Source organism: Hylobates moloch, unplaced genomic scaffold (assembly GCF_009828535.3).
Source record: "Hylobates moloch isolate HMO894 unplaced genomic scaffold, HMol_V3 SCAFFOLD_8, whole genome shotgun sequence".
Taxonomy (NCBI): Eukaryota; Metazoa; Chordata; class Mammalia; order Primates; family Hylobatidae; genus Hylobates; species Hylobates moloch.
In genome coordinates, this window is record NW_026652283.1 from 1,005,120 (window position 1) to 1,022,405 (window position 17,286).

General features: G+C 44.4%; 2 protein-coding genes across 17 annotated transcripts in view; one reads left to right on the forward strand and one right to left on the reverse strand.

Annotated features, from left to right (window-relative positions):
- Positions 1 to 3,790, reverse strand: part of RAD52 (RAD52 homolog, DNA repair protein) — a 93,831-nt gene extending 90,041 nt beyond the window's left edge. For 7 of the 8 annotated variants that reach the window (XM_058443371.1, XM_058443370.1, XM_032159284.2 and 4 more), the window contains exons 1-2: positions 3,694 to 3,790; positions 2,410 to 2,639 (exon numbers count right to left, since the gene is read on the reverse strand). The gene's annotated coding sequence lies outside the window, so the exon portion shown is untranslated. Of the gene's footprint in view, positions 1 to 2,409; positions 2,640 to 2,885; positions 3,060 to 3,693 lie in introns of those variants that run through there. The other variant, XM_058443369.1, reaches the window with a different exon arrangement.
- Positions 3,130 to 17,286, forward strand: part of ERC1 (ELKS/RAB6-interacting/CAST family member 1) — a 481,205-nt gene continuing 467,048 nt past the window's right edge. For 8 of the 9 annotated variants that reach the window (XR_009214662.1, XR_009214663.1, XM_058443362.1 and 5 more), the window contains exon 1: positions 3,130 to 3,218. The gene's annotated coding sequence lies outside the window, so the exon portion shown is untranslated. Of the gene's footprint in view, positions 3,219 to 3,893; positions 3,972 to 17,286 lie in introns of those variants that run through there. The other variant, XM_032159269.2, reaches the window with a different exon arrangement.

Sequence of the window (17,286 nt, forward strand, 5' to 3'; positions counted from 1 at the left end):
GGCTCCTTTTTTTCCTCTTTGGAAACTTAGAATCTTCTTTATATTTAGAGTTCAAACATTTCATATGGTTGAATTTTTTTTTTCTTTTAGTTCTGTACTAGTGGATTCTTTCAGTTCTAGGAAATTTTCTTGCATTATTTTTTCAATAATTTTCTGTCCTTCATTTACTTTGTTTTCTCTTTCTCACATAATATTAGTCCTGTTGAACTAATTCTTTATCTTATTTTCTCTCACAATTTCCACCTCTTTGTATATTTATTCTGTTTTCTTTTTCTTTTCTTTTTTTTCTTTCCTGAGGCAGGGTCTGGCTCTGTTGCCCAGGCTGGAGTGCATTGGTGTTATTTCAGCTCACTGCAACCTCTGCCTCCTGGGCTTAAGCCATCCTCCCACCTCAGCCACCTGAGTAGCTGGGATTACAGGCATATGTCACCACACTTGGCTTATTTTTGTATTTTTTTGTAGATAAAGGGTTTTGCCATGTTGCCCAAGCTGGTCTTGAACTCCTGGGCTCAAACGATCTGCCTGCCTTGGCCTCCTAAAGTGTTGGGATTTCAGGCGTGAGCCACTGCACCCAGCCCTATTTTCTTTTTCTTTTCTTTTTTGAAGTAAGGTATCTTGCTCTGTCACCCAGGCTGGGGTGCAGCACCACCATCCTGGCTCACTGCTCCCTTGACCTCCCAGGATCAGGCAATACTTACACCTCAGCCTCCTGAGTAGCTAGGACCACAGGTGCACATCACCATACCCGGCTAAGTTTTAAAACATTTTTATAGAGACGGGGTCTCACTATGTTGCCCAGGCTTCTTTTATTTTCTTTAAAAGTTCAACGACTTTATCTTTCAATATTTTAAATTTATAATTTGGCAATTTATTTTAAATTTCAAGATCTACTTTTAAACCTTGGATTGTTACTTCATCTGAGTATCCCAGTATACTAATTAAGTTTTCCTTTCTAAATTCTCTGAAGTTTCTGTTTATCTCCCCCCACACTCCATGTTGGAGACTTTTCTTAAATATCTAATAACGCTTAGTTGTCTGTTCATACATAAGATGAGGCAGTTGGAATGCTGATGGGGAGTCTTGTGAACTTGGGAGGTGTCTTAGTCTATTTTATGTTGCTATAAAGGCATGCCTGTGGCTGGGTAATTTATAAAGAAAACGGGTTTATTTAGCTCACAATTCTGCAGGCTGTACAAGAAGCAAGGCACTAGCATCTGCTCAGTTCTGGTGAGGGTTTTTGTGCTGCATCAAAACATGGCAGAGAAGGTCAAGGAAAAGTGTCTGTGCACATGCAAAGAGAAATCAAACCCGAGGTGAGTCCTGGCTTTACAACAAACCACTCTCGAAGGAACAGATCCATTCTCCTGATAACCAATGTAGTTTCGCAAGTGTGAGAACTCACTACTGTAAGAATGATCCCAAGTCCTTCGTGAAGAATCTGCCCCCATGACCCAAACACCTCCCATCAGGACCCACCTCCCAATACTATCACACTGAGAATCAAATTTCAACATGAGATTTGGTAGAGACAAAAAAACCATATCCAAACCATAGCAGGAAGTTCCTGCCAACTTGCCCAACTACACTTTAAAGTGGGTGGGTAGGAAACCAGCTATTGTGCTAGGATAAAGAATACTTTACTTTTAGGCCATTCAATACTCAGTTAACCCAAATCTCCCCAGATTATCAGAATGCTTAATTTTAGCCTGGATAAATGCCTAGATATTGTATCTGAGATATAGGGAGGGTTTTGCTCTTCCTTATATAGACCTTTATTTAGTCTCCCTGTTCTCAACCCTGCTTCTCACTCTTGCTCTGTCTGGTAGTTATCTCCAAATCTCGGTCTCTGGGCTGACAGGCCCCCCTTCCTTTCTGCAGCACCCTCTACACCCATTCTACATTACGGTTTTCTCCATTTTATTTTGTCAGACCACACTTAATTTTTGCATGTCAAATAAAAAAAAATTATCTTCCGATGTCCCCCTTCTCATTTTCTATTTTGTATCATTTTTATTTATCATCATTTTATGGGGTCTCAGGAAGAAGAGGCAATCAATACATGTGCTCGGTTAGCTAGCTTTAATCAAAAATCCTTAATGTAGGTTTTAAAAAAGATATCTGGAGCAGGGCAGGAAATAATACTTTTTGCCAGTGTGGTGATAAAAAATAAAAAATAAAAATCTGAATCTGTGTTAGGATAGTATTTCCGTGTATAACATAGCGCTTAGCAACTTAACTCTCCAGATCCACATATTTTAAGGACATGATGTATCTCAGACACCTACTTCAAACCTCACTTTACAGTTAAGTAAGACCACAAGTAGAGTGATTTGCCCGAGGTCACACAAGTAGACGGTGGAAGAATGAGAACAGAAAGATCTATTGACTCCTAGTTGAATTTTCTCTTACCTTACCACACTGCTAGGGAGTAACAAGATGGGCAGATCACGAGTCAGATGAGAAAGGTCATGAAAAATAGTCAAAGGATGACTTTTCCTGGGTAAATAGCCGGATGTCCAAGAAATGAAATGCTGGTCTGGCAGCACATCCTCTAACAGTTGGTAGTCATATGTGGGAAGTACTGAAGGGAGAGATGACAGCAGGCCCAGGAACTGCAATGATCCAAGTGCATGTCGATCCTGGGAGGGAACAATTAGAGAGTCTGGGCAGGATGAAACAGTAGAAACTCGTGAGTGAATGAATGTGAACGCTGAGGAGCGACTGGAATCTGTTAATGGGATTATGAGGCAGTATAAAGTGGTTAATTATGGTGGCGGAGGTAAGCAGGAGTAAAATGATGGCTTTTAACTCCTCTCAAGGACATCGAAAATTATTTTAATAAACACTGGAAGGCTGGGAATAAATATAATTCACACCATTCTTACTTTCTTGGTTTAGAGATAGCTTATCTACATCCTTAAATTAATGGCTGTAGCTACCCTCTGCAAGGCTCCAAAAAAAAAAAAAAAAAGCAAAACCGGCTGCGAGTCCGCACGAGAAAATCGGGTTGCACCAGGCCCCAGCCGCCCGCCGACCCGCCTAGCTGTCGGAGGCTAAATAAACAGCTCCCGAAGCAGTGCTGAGCACAGCGCAGGGTCGGAACGTGGACACTGATTTCCGCCCACGCTCCCCTGCGTCCTGGCGGGATCCCCACAGAACACGACGTCCATTGCTGGGGTCCTCGGCGATGCCCGTGTGCGCAGCCCCGCGAGTCTCAGGTCAGATGACCACTGATTTCGCGACCACGCTCCGCGAAGCTAAGGGGCAAAAAACCAGCTTTCTTGGGAGAAAGCGTTCCCCCAGCAGCCAGGGTCGATCCCGGCGCTGCTCCCGCGGCGCTAGGCGGCTCCGGGCGTAACGGGCCCCGAGAAGAAGGGGGTGGGGCGCCGCTTAGGTTTGGGAAGACACGAAGCGGCTCCTCGGGCTTCCAGCGTCCACTTCCTACGGCAAGCGGGAAGAGACAAGCGCCACCCTGCGCTCGCGGAGCCGACCCCGGCTCTCCCCTCCCGTGGCCGCAGGGGTCGTGTGTGTGAGTGTGAGTGTGTGTGTGTGTGAGTGTGTGTGTGTGTGAGTGTGAGTGTGTGTGTGTGTGAGTGTGTGTGTGTGTGTGCAGGGACGCTCCGCGCCCATCACTCTGTTTCGGTGCTAATCGACCGCCGTGGCGCCGAATTTCCCCGCTTCCCAGTTCCTCACCCGCGTGCCCCGGAAGGCGCCCGGAGGCCCCCGGGCGGCCGCGTCACGCTCCCGGGAGGCTGAGGGAAAGGGACGCAGCCGAGCCGCGAGCCCGGGGAGGCGCGCTGCGCCCCGCGGCGGGGCTGGGGGCGGGGCTAGGTGTCTCGCGCAGGGGGCGGGGCGCGGTGACGTCGCGGGCGCCTGGGCCGTGCTGTGGCGGCGGCGGCGGTAGTGGCGGTGGCGGCGGCGGCGGCGGTGCCCGGGCGGCAGCGGCAGCAGTAGCGGCAGCCCTGAGGACGGTGAGACGGCGGCGGCAGCGCGAAAGTCGCGCGGGACCCAGAGCTTCCCCCTTGTCGCTAGTGCTGAGGCTTTCGCCTTTCCTCCCCAGCTTGTTGCTCACGGCCCGGGCTGGGCTGGGCAGGGCAACGCGCCCCCGGGGAGGGGCGGAGCTGTCGGTGAGGCTGCGCGACCCCCTCCCCCTCCTCGCCAGCCCGGGGGTGGGGAGGGACGGGCCCCACCCAGACCACCGGCGCCCACCCGCGGGCTCCACCCAGCCGGGCTCCGGGATTGGGCGGGAGCCGAGGCGGTAAATGTGGGGATCCTGGGGGCGGGAGGCGGGGGACTGGGGACTGGGGCTCTGGGCACTTGGGGAGCGGAGGGTGGGAGGCTTAGGACTAGTGAAGCTGCGGACGAGGTAGTGGGGAGACGGAGAAATTGGGGAGCCATGAAATTGGGGTGCGGTCAGGGTGGATCTTTGGGTTAGGTGAGTGATGTAAAATGCTGAAGATGATTCTTTTCTTTTTGATGAAATGGTGAGATAAAAGATGAAGTGTTGTATTTCAAAAGGACGATGAGCTGTGCATGTTGCCTTTGAGGCAGTTGGAGAACCTATTTCATTGCACTAGATCTCACGTTTCTACTTTAGGGTTCGATTCTTTTTTTTCTGGCGGGATGGGTGGGGGATCGGAGAGGGAAGAGGATCCCCTTACTTTGGTTCAGGTAAATGGTGAGCGTGGATGTATCTGAAAGTTTTACACCCAAGAAGAGGGAGATCTTCGGTTTAGACAACTTCGTTCTGGTAGCCACCATTTGGGTCGCATTACACTTAGCTCCTTCAAGGTGGTGTCTTCCAGTTTTATTCCCCCCTATGCCTAAAAGATCTCTTTATACCACCCTTTTACGGGCTTTATCCTGGCCCCTTGAGAGAAGGCCCCAGAGTCAGGTGGTTGCTTTGGAAGGCACATTTCTGAATAATAGTTGCAGGTGGTTGTGGTTGACTGCTTTGGGTGGATAAAGTGAACAATTTGAATAGTTCTGTTGGAGCTAATTATATGAAAAATGCTTAAATGTTTTAAAGTACAACCGTCTTTTACAGCGTGTTGCTCAGTAGACCTTGACTTTTAGACATTTTGTGTTCAGTGCTAAATTGTTGAAATTTTATTTCTCATTTGCAGTTATATTTCTTGCGGTCTTTATTAAAACACTTTAAAATTAAATGGAACTCTTTTTTTTGGTAGGCTCCTCAATTTCTGAGAAATGTTCTTGGAGTCAAGTGCTTTAAACACATTTTGGGGGCAGGTGTCTCACTTTGTATGGAAATATTACCAAGAGTAAGCAGTGTTCAATGTTCTTCACATCACTCTTTCACAACTTAGCACTGTAAATCAGAATCTTCTTTTCTGGATTCCTGCTCCCTATTGGATTACAGTATTCACTGGCCCTACTTATCAGTTAGTGTCATTTAAGCTATTTCTTGTTCAGAAAACAGGTCCCATGATGGACATGTATTATGTAATGGATGGAAGTAGACATGGCTCTCAATAATTCATTTATGGAGGAAGAGAAGCTGTCAGAAAGTGGGATTTAAGCAGTGACTTTCCCAAGGCTTACCCAGTTTATTTGGGAAAATAGCCAGAGAAGTGCTTTCTTGTAACCCAAAAGAGAAATACACAGATAAGAATTTCAGTAGTTGCAGATCGTTGCTTTTTCTAAGTGCCTACTTAATGAGCAGATTATTGTCTTCCAGAAAATACTTCTACTTTGTAGAGAGGTATGGGAGGGGCATAATAGGTATTAAGTGAGAAAGTGTGTGTTCCAATTTGTAATTATAAATAAAAGATTCAATTAACTGTATTCAGTTAATTCATGTGGTAAAGTGAATAGTTTTGACTTTGGATTAGTTAGAAGGAAAACAAAATTGACATATCTAGTTTTCACTTTTAAATTATACATAGACTTAATTAATTGGGACAAATGTGAACTAAGATACTGGGTAAAACTTGTGTGTACTCCTAAAATAACATTTGCATGGCTGGTAGTAAGCTGTGATTCTTGTCCTTGTGGGAATGAAATCACATAATTTGGGGAAAGTCTAAGGTAAAAGTAAGCTATTTCGTTTAGCGTTTCTTGTGCCTGAAACTATGCCTACATTTTTCAAAAAATGTTGCTTGCTAGTCATTACTTGTGATACCCTTGTTGAGTCTACTGAGGTGTTCTTTTTTTTCTTCATTACCTGTGTCATAGATAAGTATGCCAGTCTGTTAATTCAGCATTAATACTGCAAACTTAAAAGTGAAGGTTCTTGGCCAGGTGCGGTGGCTCACGCATGTAATCCCAGCACTTTGGGAGGCCGAGGCGGGCGGATCACGAGGTCAGGAGATCGAGACCATCGTGGCTAACACGGTGAAACCCGGCCTGTGCTAAAAATACAAAAAATTAGCCGGGCTTGGTGGCGGGCGCCTGTAGTCCCAGCTACTTGGGAGGCTGAGGCAGGAGAATGGCGTGAACCCGGGAGGTGGAGATTGCAGTGAGCCGAGATCACGCCACTGCACTCCAGCCTGGGCGACAGAGCAAGACTCCATCTCAAAAAAAAAAAAAAAAAAAAAAAAGTGAAGGTTCTCAACTGCGCGCGGTGGCTCACGCCTCTAATCCCAGCACTTTGGGAGGCCGAGGCAGGCGGATCACAAGGTCAGGAGTTCGAGACTAGCCTGGCCAACATGGTGAAACCCCATCTCTACTAAAAATACAAAAATTAGTCTGGGCACGGTGGCTCATGCCTGTAATTCCAGCACTTTGGGAGGCTGAGGTGGGTGGATCATGAGGTCAGGAGTTCGAGACCAGCCTGACCAACATGGCGAAACCCTGTCTCTACTAAAAATATAAAAATTAGCCGGGTGTGGTGGTGCATGCCTGTAATCCCAGCTACTCAGGAGGCTGAGGCAGAAGAATTGCTTGAGCCTGGGAGGCAAAGGCTGCAGTGAGCCGAGATCATGCCACTGCACTCCAGCCTGGGCTACAGAGCGAGATTCCGTCTCAAAAAAAATAAAAAATAAAAAATAAAAATTAGCCGGCTGTGGTGGTGCATACCTGTAACCCCAGCTACTCAGGAGACTGAGGCAGGAGAATCGCTTGAACCTGGGAGGTGGAGCTTGCAGTGAGCTGAGATTGCGCCACTGCACTCCAGCCTGGGTCACAGAGCGAGACTCCGTCTCAAAAAAAAAAAAAAAAAGAAAGTGAAGGTTTTCATAGCAACAGCTGCTCGGTTTTACACTGTTTACATTTAGAGGTAGTGTGAGAGTTGCTAAATGTGTATTTTACACATATTTCATCAGAAACATTAATGGAGAAAGATCAAGGAATGAAGTATTTTGGTTTAAGAATCAGTACATTGATTATCAGTTTTCAGAGACATACAGTAAAATAAACAGCATACAGATTATGTGGAATATAATTTTGTTTTTTTCTCTTTTTTTTGTGGAATAAATTGAAATCTGTTGCTCAGCAAGTCTTTCAGTGTATTAAGAGTGTGGGTTCTGGGGTCAGAGTGCCTGAGTTCAAATCCTGGCTTTGCCATGGTATGATGTAGAGGCAAACTGCTTCATGTTGTTTATTTCCCAACCTTAACCTGTGCCTTAATTTCTTCATCTGCAAAACAGAAATAATAACAGTAGTACCTAACCTCTTAAGCTGGTCAAATGAATTAATTCATGTATTTAGAACAGTTTGGGCACATAATTAGCTGGTTCACTAACATCATTTGAAGTTTTACTGTGAATACTATTTTTACTTAAAAAGTATATATTAAATACATGTCATGTACCACATATTCGAGATGCTGGTATCATAGTAGTGAACAGGTCTCCCAGCACTTTGGGAGCCCGAGGTGGGAGGATGTCTGGGCAACTTAGCGAGACCATGTCCCTACAAAAATAAAAACATTAGGCCGAGCGCGGTGGCTCACGCCTGTAATCCCAGCACTTTGGGAGGCCAAGGCGGGCAGATCATGAGATCGAGAGTTCGAGACCAGCCTGGCCAATGTGGTGAAACCCTGTCTCTACTGAAAATACAAAAAATTAGCTGGGGGTGGTGGCGGGTGCCTGGAATCGTGGCTACTCGCAAGGCTAAGGCAGGAAAATCTCTTGAACCCAGGAGGCGGAGGTTGCAGTGAGTGGAGATCACGCTATTGCACTCCAGCCTGGGCGACAGAGCAAAACTGTCTCAAAAAAAAAAAAAAAAAAGGCATGGCAGTGTGTGCCTATAGTCTCAGCTACTCAGGAGACTGAGGCAGGAGGATCACTTGAACCTAGGGGTTCGAGGTTGCAGTGAGCTGTCATTCCATTGTTGTACTCCAGCCTGGGCGACAGAGTGAGGGAGGCTATCTCAAATAAATAATAAATAAATAAAAGTAAGGAGAGTAGTCAGGAGCTTATGTTGTATTGTTCCAGGTGAGGGTATCTCTGACCAAGGTGAAATGGTGAGAAGGGGTTGGATTTTGTATATATTTTGAGGGTAGACCTATAGAATTTGTTGGTGATTGTGGGATGTGGGCCAAACAGAAGAATAAAGAATAAGGTTTTTGGCCTGAATAACTAGAAGAATAAAGTTGCCAGTAACGGAACTGGAGATGGTAATTCATGGAGCATGTTTGTGGAGAAACCAGAAATTCAGGGTGATGTCCAGGAAGAGTGAGAAATATGGCTGTTTTCAGCTTCTTTGTAGTATTTATGATTATGAGATAGGTGAGATCATCAGGGTAGTGGATTTTGGTAGAGAAGAGATCCAAACATCTGAGCTTTGGGGACTGATTCATTCACAAGTTACTTAGTGAGTATGGTTCTTCTAGATACCTTTTTAGGCATTGGGGATATAAACCTGACAAAAATTTTAACCTTCATGGAACTTGCCTTCTAGATACATGGGGGGAAATCAAGAGGAACCAGTAAAGGAGAGTGATAAGAAATTATTGAGTTAGGAGGAAAACCAGGGGAGTATGATATTCTAGAAGTGAAGGAAAGGAAGCTTTCAAGAAGGAGGGAACGGTGAGCTGTGTCATTGTTTCAAGTTGTGTCAGAATGTTGAGTAAGAGAGAATTCTGCTTGATTATAATGTCTAATAACAGGGAAATGACTAAATAAGTTTTAGTGTGAGATAGATGAGACAAATGTAAGAGTCTTTTAGTTTTTTACTTCTCTGTGTTTTTTTTTTTTTTTTTTTTTTTTGAGACGGAATCTCTGTTGCCCAGGCTGGAGTGCAGTGGTGCAATCTCGACTCACTGCATACTCTGCCTCCTGGGTTCACGCCATTCTCCTGCCTCAGCCTCCAGAGTAGCTGGGACTACAGGTGCCCGCCACCACACCTGGCTATTTTTTTTTTTTTTTTTGTATTTTTAGTAGAGACAGGGTTTCACTGTGTTAGCCAGGATGGTCTCGATCTCCTGACCTCGTGATCTACCTGCCTCAGCCTCTCAGAGTGCTGGGATTACAGGCATGAGCGACTATGCCTGGCCTCATTCTCCGGGTTGATTTTTAAGAAATATTTCAGCCAGGCACAGTGTCACATGCCTGTAGTTCCAGCTGCTCTGGAGGCTGAGGCAGGAGGATTGCTTGAGTCCAGGAGATCAAGGCTATGGTGTGCTACGATTGCATATGTGTGTAGCCACTGCACTCCAGCCTGGGCAACATAGTGAGACCCCATCTCTAAATTTAAAAAAAATTATTCTTTTCAGAACAAAATAGGCAACCTGGGAGTGCTAAGGAAAGGTACGACTTTTTATTGTTGTTGTTAATTTTATGTACACTTATTTTAAGAAATAGGTAATATATGTACTAAATTAGAAGGTATAAGAGAATACACAGTTAAAAGTCTCTCCTATCCCATCTAGTTCTTTCTGAAGGCAATCACTGTTCGCAGTTTCTTGTTTTTTCTTTTTAACCAGTGAAATTTTGTGTAATATGACATTACCTATTCTAAAATTGCATAAATATAAGAAACATTTTATCTTCCACTCTGATACTGACTACTGGCAATATTTTTTACTTTTTGAGAAGGGTCTTGGTCTGTTATTCAGTCTGGAATGCAATGGTGTGGTTATAGCTTACTGCAACCTTGAATTCCTGGGCTCAAGCGATCTTCCCACTTCAGCTTCCAGAGTAGCTGGGACTGTAGCCATGTGCCACCATGCCTGGCTAATTAAAAAAATTTTGTAGAGAGACAAGGCGTCATTATGTTGCCCAGGCACTATTTTAGAATAGATTATTTAAAAGGTAGTTTTAGAAGCCTGTCAAGGGAAATAGTGACTGCTAGGATCAAACATGGATTCGCTAAGTCACATCATACAGTAGTTGCCTAGAATTGACTTGGTTACTTGGCTGATAAATAAAGGAAATGCAGTAGTTGGAATTTGTGTATACAACAGCTAGGTTTTTTCATGCCATCTTTGTGGAAAGTATGAACATATGTGTCCTAGATTTCTTGAGGACAGGAACTATCTATTAGATACTTATTAAATACTTGATGAATGAATGGATGCTAGCATAGTAATGTGAATTCACAACCTGTTGAATGGCTATCCCCAGGAAATAGAGGTGCTCATTGAGGATCATGGGTTTGAGGAACTTGGTGTTAGACAACTCACCCATACATTTATTGAAATGACACAGGATGGTAGCAAGACTGGTGGCACAGAGGACAATGGCAGCTGTGAAGTCGTTGCCAGCATATCCTCACTGAGTATGGGGGATGTCCAAGTGGTCATTAGCTGATGGTGAAGAGGTAGAGGTTGAAGACTGTGCTGCTGAATAGCATGAGAATTAGACTAAGATTTTACGTGAGGGTTCGGGAGTAGTGGTCTGGAACTGGCACTGGCAGAAAGGAAGGTACCAACCTCATTTCCCAATATTGGGTGTGGAGTGTAAGAGACTGAGTAGCTTACACTTAAAAGGACTATATGAGAAGAGGTGTCCTGATTGGAAAGTCAGGTTTTAGTTAAGGCAGAGAGTTAGCAAGAACATTTCCCAAGGAAGTTGAGAACTTTTAGAGGAGTTTCTGGATGAAAGAATGAAGTTCCATGAGAGTGTATTTTTCCATCGTATTGGCTTCATGTCATCATCATTTAAACTTTAACATGTCTCTTCATCTTAATAAAAAACTCCAGATTCATACTTTATTGTTCTAAGTCGCTCTCTGCTTTACAGACTTAGAGTTGTCTGCGTTTGCTGTGTATCTCCATTTCTTCACCTGTGACTTCTCAACCTGTTTCTGTCTTGTTTCTATCGCCATCATTTCAGTGAAACTGAAAATAGCTAGTGAAAATATGTATGAAAATAGCCAATGTCGGCCGGGCGCGGTGGCTCACGCCTGTAATCCCAGCACTTTGGGAGGCCGAGGCGGGCGGATCACGAGGTCAGGAGATCGAGACCATCCTGGCTAATACAGTGAAACCCCATCTCTACTAAAAATACAAAAAATTAGCCGGGTGTGGTGGTGGGCGCCTGTAGTCCCAGCTACTCGGGAGGCTGAGGCAGGAGAATGGTGTGAACCTGGGAGGCGGAGCTTGCAGTGAGCCGAGATTGCGCCACTGCACTCCAGCCTGGGCGACAGAGCAAGACTCCGTCTCAAAAAAAAAAAAAAAAAAAGAAAATAGCCAATGTCTATTTTACTATCCTGTTCTTATTTAACCTCTTAGCAGCTCTACTAGTTGTCTATTGGCTATGTAACAAATTACCCCCTAACTTAAGAAACATTTATTGTTTCACAGATTTTGTAGGTCAGGAATGTGGGTGCGGTTGGCACCTGTGATTCAGGGTCTCTCACAAGGCTGCTGTCATGTCAAAGCGCTACTTGGGGAGGCTGTTTCCAGGCTCATCATGCAGCAATCGGCAGGTCTCAGGTCCTTGTTGGCTGCTTGCTGGAGAGATGAGTCCCTTGCCATTTGGGTTTCTGCGTACGATTACTTAAAATATGATATCTCACTGCTTCTGTCCTCAAAAGAGGACAGATATTAGCCAGAATCTTTTTGTAACCTTATCTTGGAAGTGATGTGCTATCACTTTAGTTGTATTCTGTTATCAGCCAGTCACTAGGTCCAGTGCACTGAAGGCGGGATTTCACAATGGCATGAATACTGGGAGGCAGAGATCATTCATAGCCATTTCAGGACTGTCTACCACAGCAGCATTTGACAGAGTGGACACCTCTCCTTCTTTGTAAAGTTCTCTCTTCTCGAGGCCTTCAGAGCACTTTTCTGTTTTTCTTGCTGGTTCTCTGGGCTCTTTTTCTGTCACTTTTTTTTTTTTTTTAAGGCAGAGTCTCACTCGGTTGCCCAGGCTGGGGTGCAGTGGCACAATCTTGGCTCACTGCAACCTCCGCCTCCTGGGTTCAAGTGATTCTCCTGCCTTAGCCTCTTGAGTAGCTGGGTTACAGGTGTGCACCACCACACCCAGCTAATTTTTATATTTTTAGTAGGGATGGGGTTTCACCGTGTTGGCTAGGCTGGTCTTGAACTCCTGGCCTCAGGTGATCTGTCCGCCTCAGCCTCCCAAAGTGCTGGGATTACAGGCGTGAGACACCGTGCCTGACCTCTCAGTCACCTTTTGAGTCTTTCTATGCTCATTTATTAAATGTTCGAATTTCTTTGGGCTTTCTCATCACTATTTCATTTTTCATCTGTGTGCTGAGTATTCATTTTTATGTCTTCAGTTTTTAACCTCTCTCCTGAGTCTGAGGACCACTATATCTAATTGCTACTGAATGTTTCCATTGGACGCCTCTTAAACTGAACACATCCAGAACGGAATGTATGATTCCTGCACTTCCTTTGGTGTTTCTTAATTTCTTAAATGACACCACTGGGTGCTTAAGCTGGAAATGTGCGTGGTGTGCTTGATTTCTCCCTCTCCTCCACCTTCCATTTTACTATTCCTTTTTATTTTTTTAAAGCCATGGCTGTTCAGTGATGGTGTGAATGTTTTTATGAGGTAGTGCATCCTCTGCCAGGTTGCAAGCATTGAACCTGGTGCTAGGTTATTTTTTTTGTTTTGTTTTTTGAGATGGAGTTTCGCTCTGTTGCCAGGCTGGAGTGCGATGGTGCCTTCTTGGCTCACTGCAACCTCCGCCTCCCGAGTTCAAGCGATTCCCCTGCCTCAGCCTCCCGAGTAGATGGGATTATAGGCATGCGCCACCACGCCCAGCTAATTTTGTATTTTTAGTAGAGACGGGATTTCTACATGTTGGTCAGGCTGGTCTCGAACTCCCAACCTCAGGTGATCCACCTGTCTTGGCCTCCCAGAGTGCTAGGATTACAGGCGTGAGCCACTGCGCCCGGCCCGCTAGGTGATTTTTTAAGGTTCCTTCCAATCTTGAGATACTGCGTGTGTAGCTATTGAAGATTTTTGAGTAGGAGACGCATGATTAGGGCTGTGCATCAGAAAGGTGGCAACTCTTGAACAGTCATTTTTAGTTGTTCACCAAAGAATGAAACTAAACACCTGTATTCTTTTTAACTTTCTTTATTATGGTGTGCTAAGTGATGAATAGATAATTTTTATGTGACAGCCCTTTTGTATACATTATTTTCATTTTTTTCTCATTGTTATGCATTTATGTTTGGAAGCCCTTTTGCATGGAAATAAGATAATCAGGCCAGGCGCAGTGGCTCACGCCTGTAATCCTAGCACTTTGGCAGACTGAGGTGGGTGGATCACTTGAGACCAGGAGTTCAAGACCAGCCTGAGCAACATGGCAAAACCCCATCTCTACTAAAAAATAAAAAAATTAGCTGAGTGTAGTGGTGCACGCCTGTAATCCCAGCTACTCTGGAGGCTGAGGCACGAGAATTGCTTGAACCCTGGAGGCGGAGGTTGCAGTGAACCGGGATTGCACCACTGCACTCCAGTCTGGGTGACAGAGCGAGACCCCGTCTCAGGAAAAAAAAAAAAAAAAAGATAACCCAATGGGATGAAAATTTGTGTGAACTTAAATTAAGTGTCTCTGCCATCCTGGTCAACATGGTGAAACCCCGTCTCTACTAAAAATACAAAAATTAGCTGGGTATGGTGGTGTGTGCCTGTAGTCCTATAGTCCTAGCTGTTTGGGAAGCTGAGGCGAGAGAATCGCTTGAACCTGGGACGCAGAGGTTGCAGTGAGCCGAAATCACGCCATTGCACCCAGCTTGGTGACAGAGCGAGATTCTGTCTCAAAACAAAAAAAGTGTCTGAAATTGTAAAAACTTCTCAATAAATAAAATTCAGACCTTAAACATAATTTTACTGTAGGAATATAACTTACCTGTTGAAGGAATTCTTTCTTGAAGCCATTATTTATGTATTTATTTATTTTTAATTAACTTTTTTTTTTCTTTTTTTGAGATGGAGTTTTTGCCCAGACTGGAGTGCAGTGACGTGATCTCGTCTCATGGCACCTCCCAGGTTCAAGCGATTCTCCCGTCTCAGCCTCCCAAGTAGCTGGGATTACAGGCATGGGCAACCACGCCTGGCTAATTTTTATTTTTAGTAGAGATGGAGTTTCACCATGTTGGCTAGGCTGGTCTCGAACTCCTGACCTCAGGTGACCTGCTCACCTCGGCCTCCCAAAGTGCTGGGATTACAGGCGTGAGCCACACTGCTGGTGCTTGCGCCCTTGCCTGGCTAATTTTAAAACTTATTTTTGTAGATACTGAGTTTTGGTTTTTTGCCCAGGCAGGTATTGAATTCATAGCTTCAAATGATCCTCCTGTCTTGGCCTCCCAAAATGCTGGGATTACAGGCATAAGCCACTGCGCCCGGCCTTGAAGCCCTTTTTGAATGTAGCACATATGTAGAAAAGTATGTAAAACAAAAGTAAAGCTTTATAATTTAAGAATCAGACACTTGTATAACTGTGATGTAGGTCAAGCACTAGGACCTTACTGGCATTCCACAGGCTTTCCTTGAAGCTTCCCAGTCACAACCCAGTCCTTCTCTCGTAAAGGTAATCTCTGTCCTGATTGTAGGGGAATCACCTTCTTGCTTTTTTTGTGTGTGTAGACCTTTTTAGTTTTGGCTTAGTTTTGATTGTTTTGCATCTTTATATGCACGGAATCATATTGTACGTATTCATGTCTGGCTTTGACTCAACATTTTGTTTGTAAGATTTAGATTTGTATGTAGCTGTTCATTCTCATTGCTAAATAGTATTCCATTGTATAGATATACTACAGTTTATTGTGTTATTGATGGATATTTAGGTTGTTTCTAGTTTTGGGCTATTATGGATTATGCCACTATGACTAGTCTTGTAAAGTCTTTTTTTTTCTGAGACAGAGTCTTGCTCTGTTGTCCAGGCTGGAGTGCAGTGGCACGATCTCTGCTTACTGCAACCACTGTTTCCTGGGTTCAAGTGATTCTCCTGCTCCAGCCTCCCGAGTAGCTGGGATTACAGGTGCCCACCATCACACCCAGCTGTTTTTTTGTATTTTAAGTAGAGATGGGGTTTTGCCATGTTGACCAGGCTGGTCTCGAACTCCTGGCTTCAAATGATCCACCTGCTTCGGCCTCTCAGAGTGCTGGGATTACAGGTATGAGCCACCGTGCCTGGCTTTTTTTTTTTTTTTTGAGACAGTTTCGCTCTGTCACCCAGACTGGAGTGCAGTGTTGTGTTGTGCTCACTGCAGCCTTGACCTTCTGGGCTCAAGTGATCCTCCCACCTCGGCCTCCCAAGAAACTGGGACTGCAGGTGCATACCACAATGCTTGGCTAATTTTTTTTTTTTTTTGGTACTTTTTTTGTAGAGATGGAGTTTTACCATGTTGCTCAGTCTGGTCTTGAATTCCTGAGCTCAAGTGATCTGCTCGCCTTGGCCTCCCAAAGTGCTGGGACTACAGGTGGGATCCACTGCACCTTGCCTTGTGCAAGTCTTTTAGTGCAATGTGTGTGTAATTCTTTTGTGTATTTAGCCAGGAGTGAAAGTCCTGGGTCATAGGATATGCATATGTACAATTTTAGATAATTGCCAAACAGTATTCGTCCTCTGTGGTTGTACAAATTACATGCCCCAAAAAGTGTTTGAGAGTTCATTTTGTTCCGTATCTTTGCCAGTACTTAGTATTGTCAATATTATTAACTTTAGCCATTCTGGTGGATTTATAGTAGTATCTCTTGGTTTTAATCTGCATTTCACTTATTACTAATGAGGTTGAATAATTTTATGTTGGTTTCTTAGGAAACCTTTTGTGAAATGCTTATTCAAATGTCTTGCCCAATTTCTATCTTTTTTTTCTTATTATAGGAGTTCCTTATATATTTTGGATATGACCCCTTCTTTGTTTATTTGTGTTGCAAGTATTTCCACCTTACTCTGTGGCTTGCCATTTAAGACTTCTTAAGGAGGCCAGGCACCGTGGCTCATGCCTGTAATCCCAACACTTTGGGATGCTGAGGAGGGTGGATTGCTTCAGTCTAGGAGTTTGAGACCAGCCTGGGCAACATAGTGAAACCATATCTCTATGAAAAATCCAAAAAAAGAAAAGCCTCAAAAAAAAAAAAAATGCGTTAGGACCCTAATTGGAATTTAATTGGATTTGTAGATTAATTTGGGTAGAATTACTTTTTTGTAATGAGGAGTCTTTGACTAATTGAATATGATATCCCTGTTATTTATGTTGTATTTCATATCTCTCAGTAATGTTTTATAGTTTTCAGTATTACACATTTTTTGTTAAATTTAGTCCTAGATATCTGATGGTACTATAAATAGAATTCTTTTTTTTTTATTAATTTTATTTTGCACACAAAACAAACATTTTCTAAAAATACATACAAACAAAAAGATGCTTATCAAACATATTAGGAAGGTTGCACATGGGAAGTCGGGGAATAGAAATGGGGGGTGCAAATTAAAATAAATGAGAGAGGGACTTTATATGGATCAGTGATAATAGCTCAATCCTCCACTCGACAAAGAAGAAGGAGAAGGAAGAGGAAGAAAAAGAAAGTGGGACAAAGGATCAGAAAGGGAGGAAAATAGAAAAACTTAGAGTATGACTCCAGGGTAGACCCGTTCCGTTGTCACTGAGTTGGTTGGTTGGTCTGTCTGTCGCATTTTTCATATGTTTCGCCATGTTGGCCAGGCTGGTCCCGAACTCCCAGCCTGAAGTGATCAACCCGCCCCGGCCCCCCAGAGTGCCGGGACCACAGGCGTGAGCCACCACGTCCAGCCCCCACATTGCCCCTGGCCTCCGTGGTAGACCTCCCAGACGGGGTGGTCGGGCAGAGGCACTCCCCACATCCCAGATGAGGCGGTCGGGCAGAGGCGCTCCCCACTTCCCAGACGGGGCGGCCAGGCAGAGGCGCTCCTCACTTC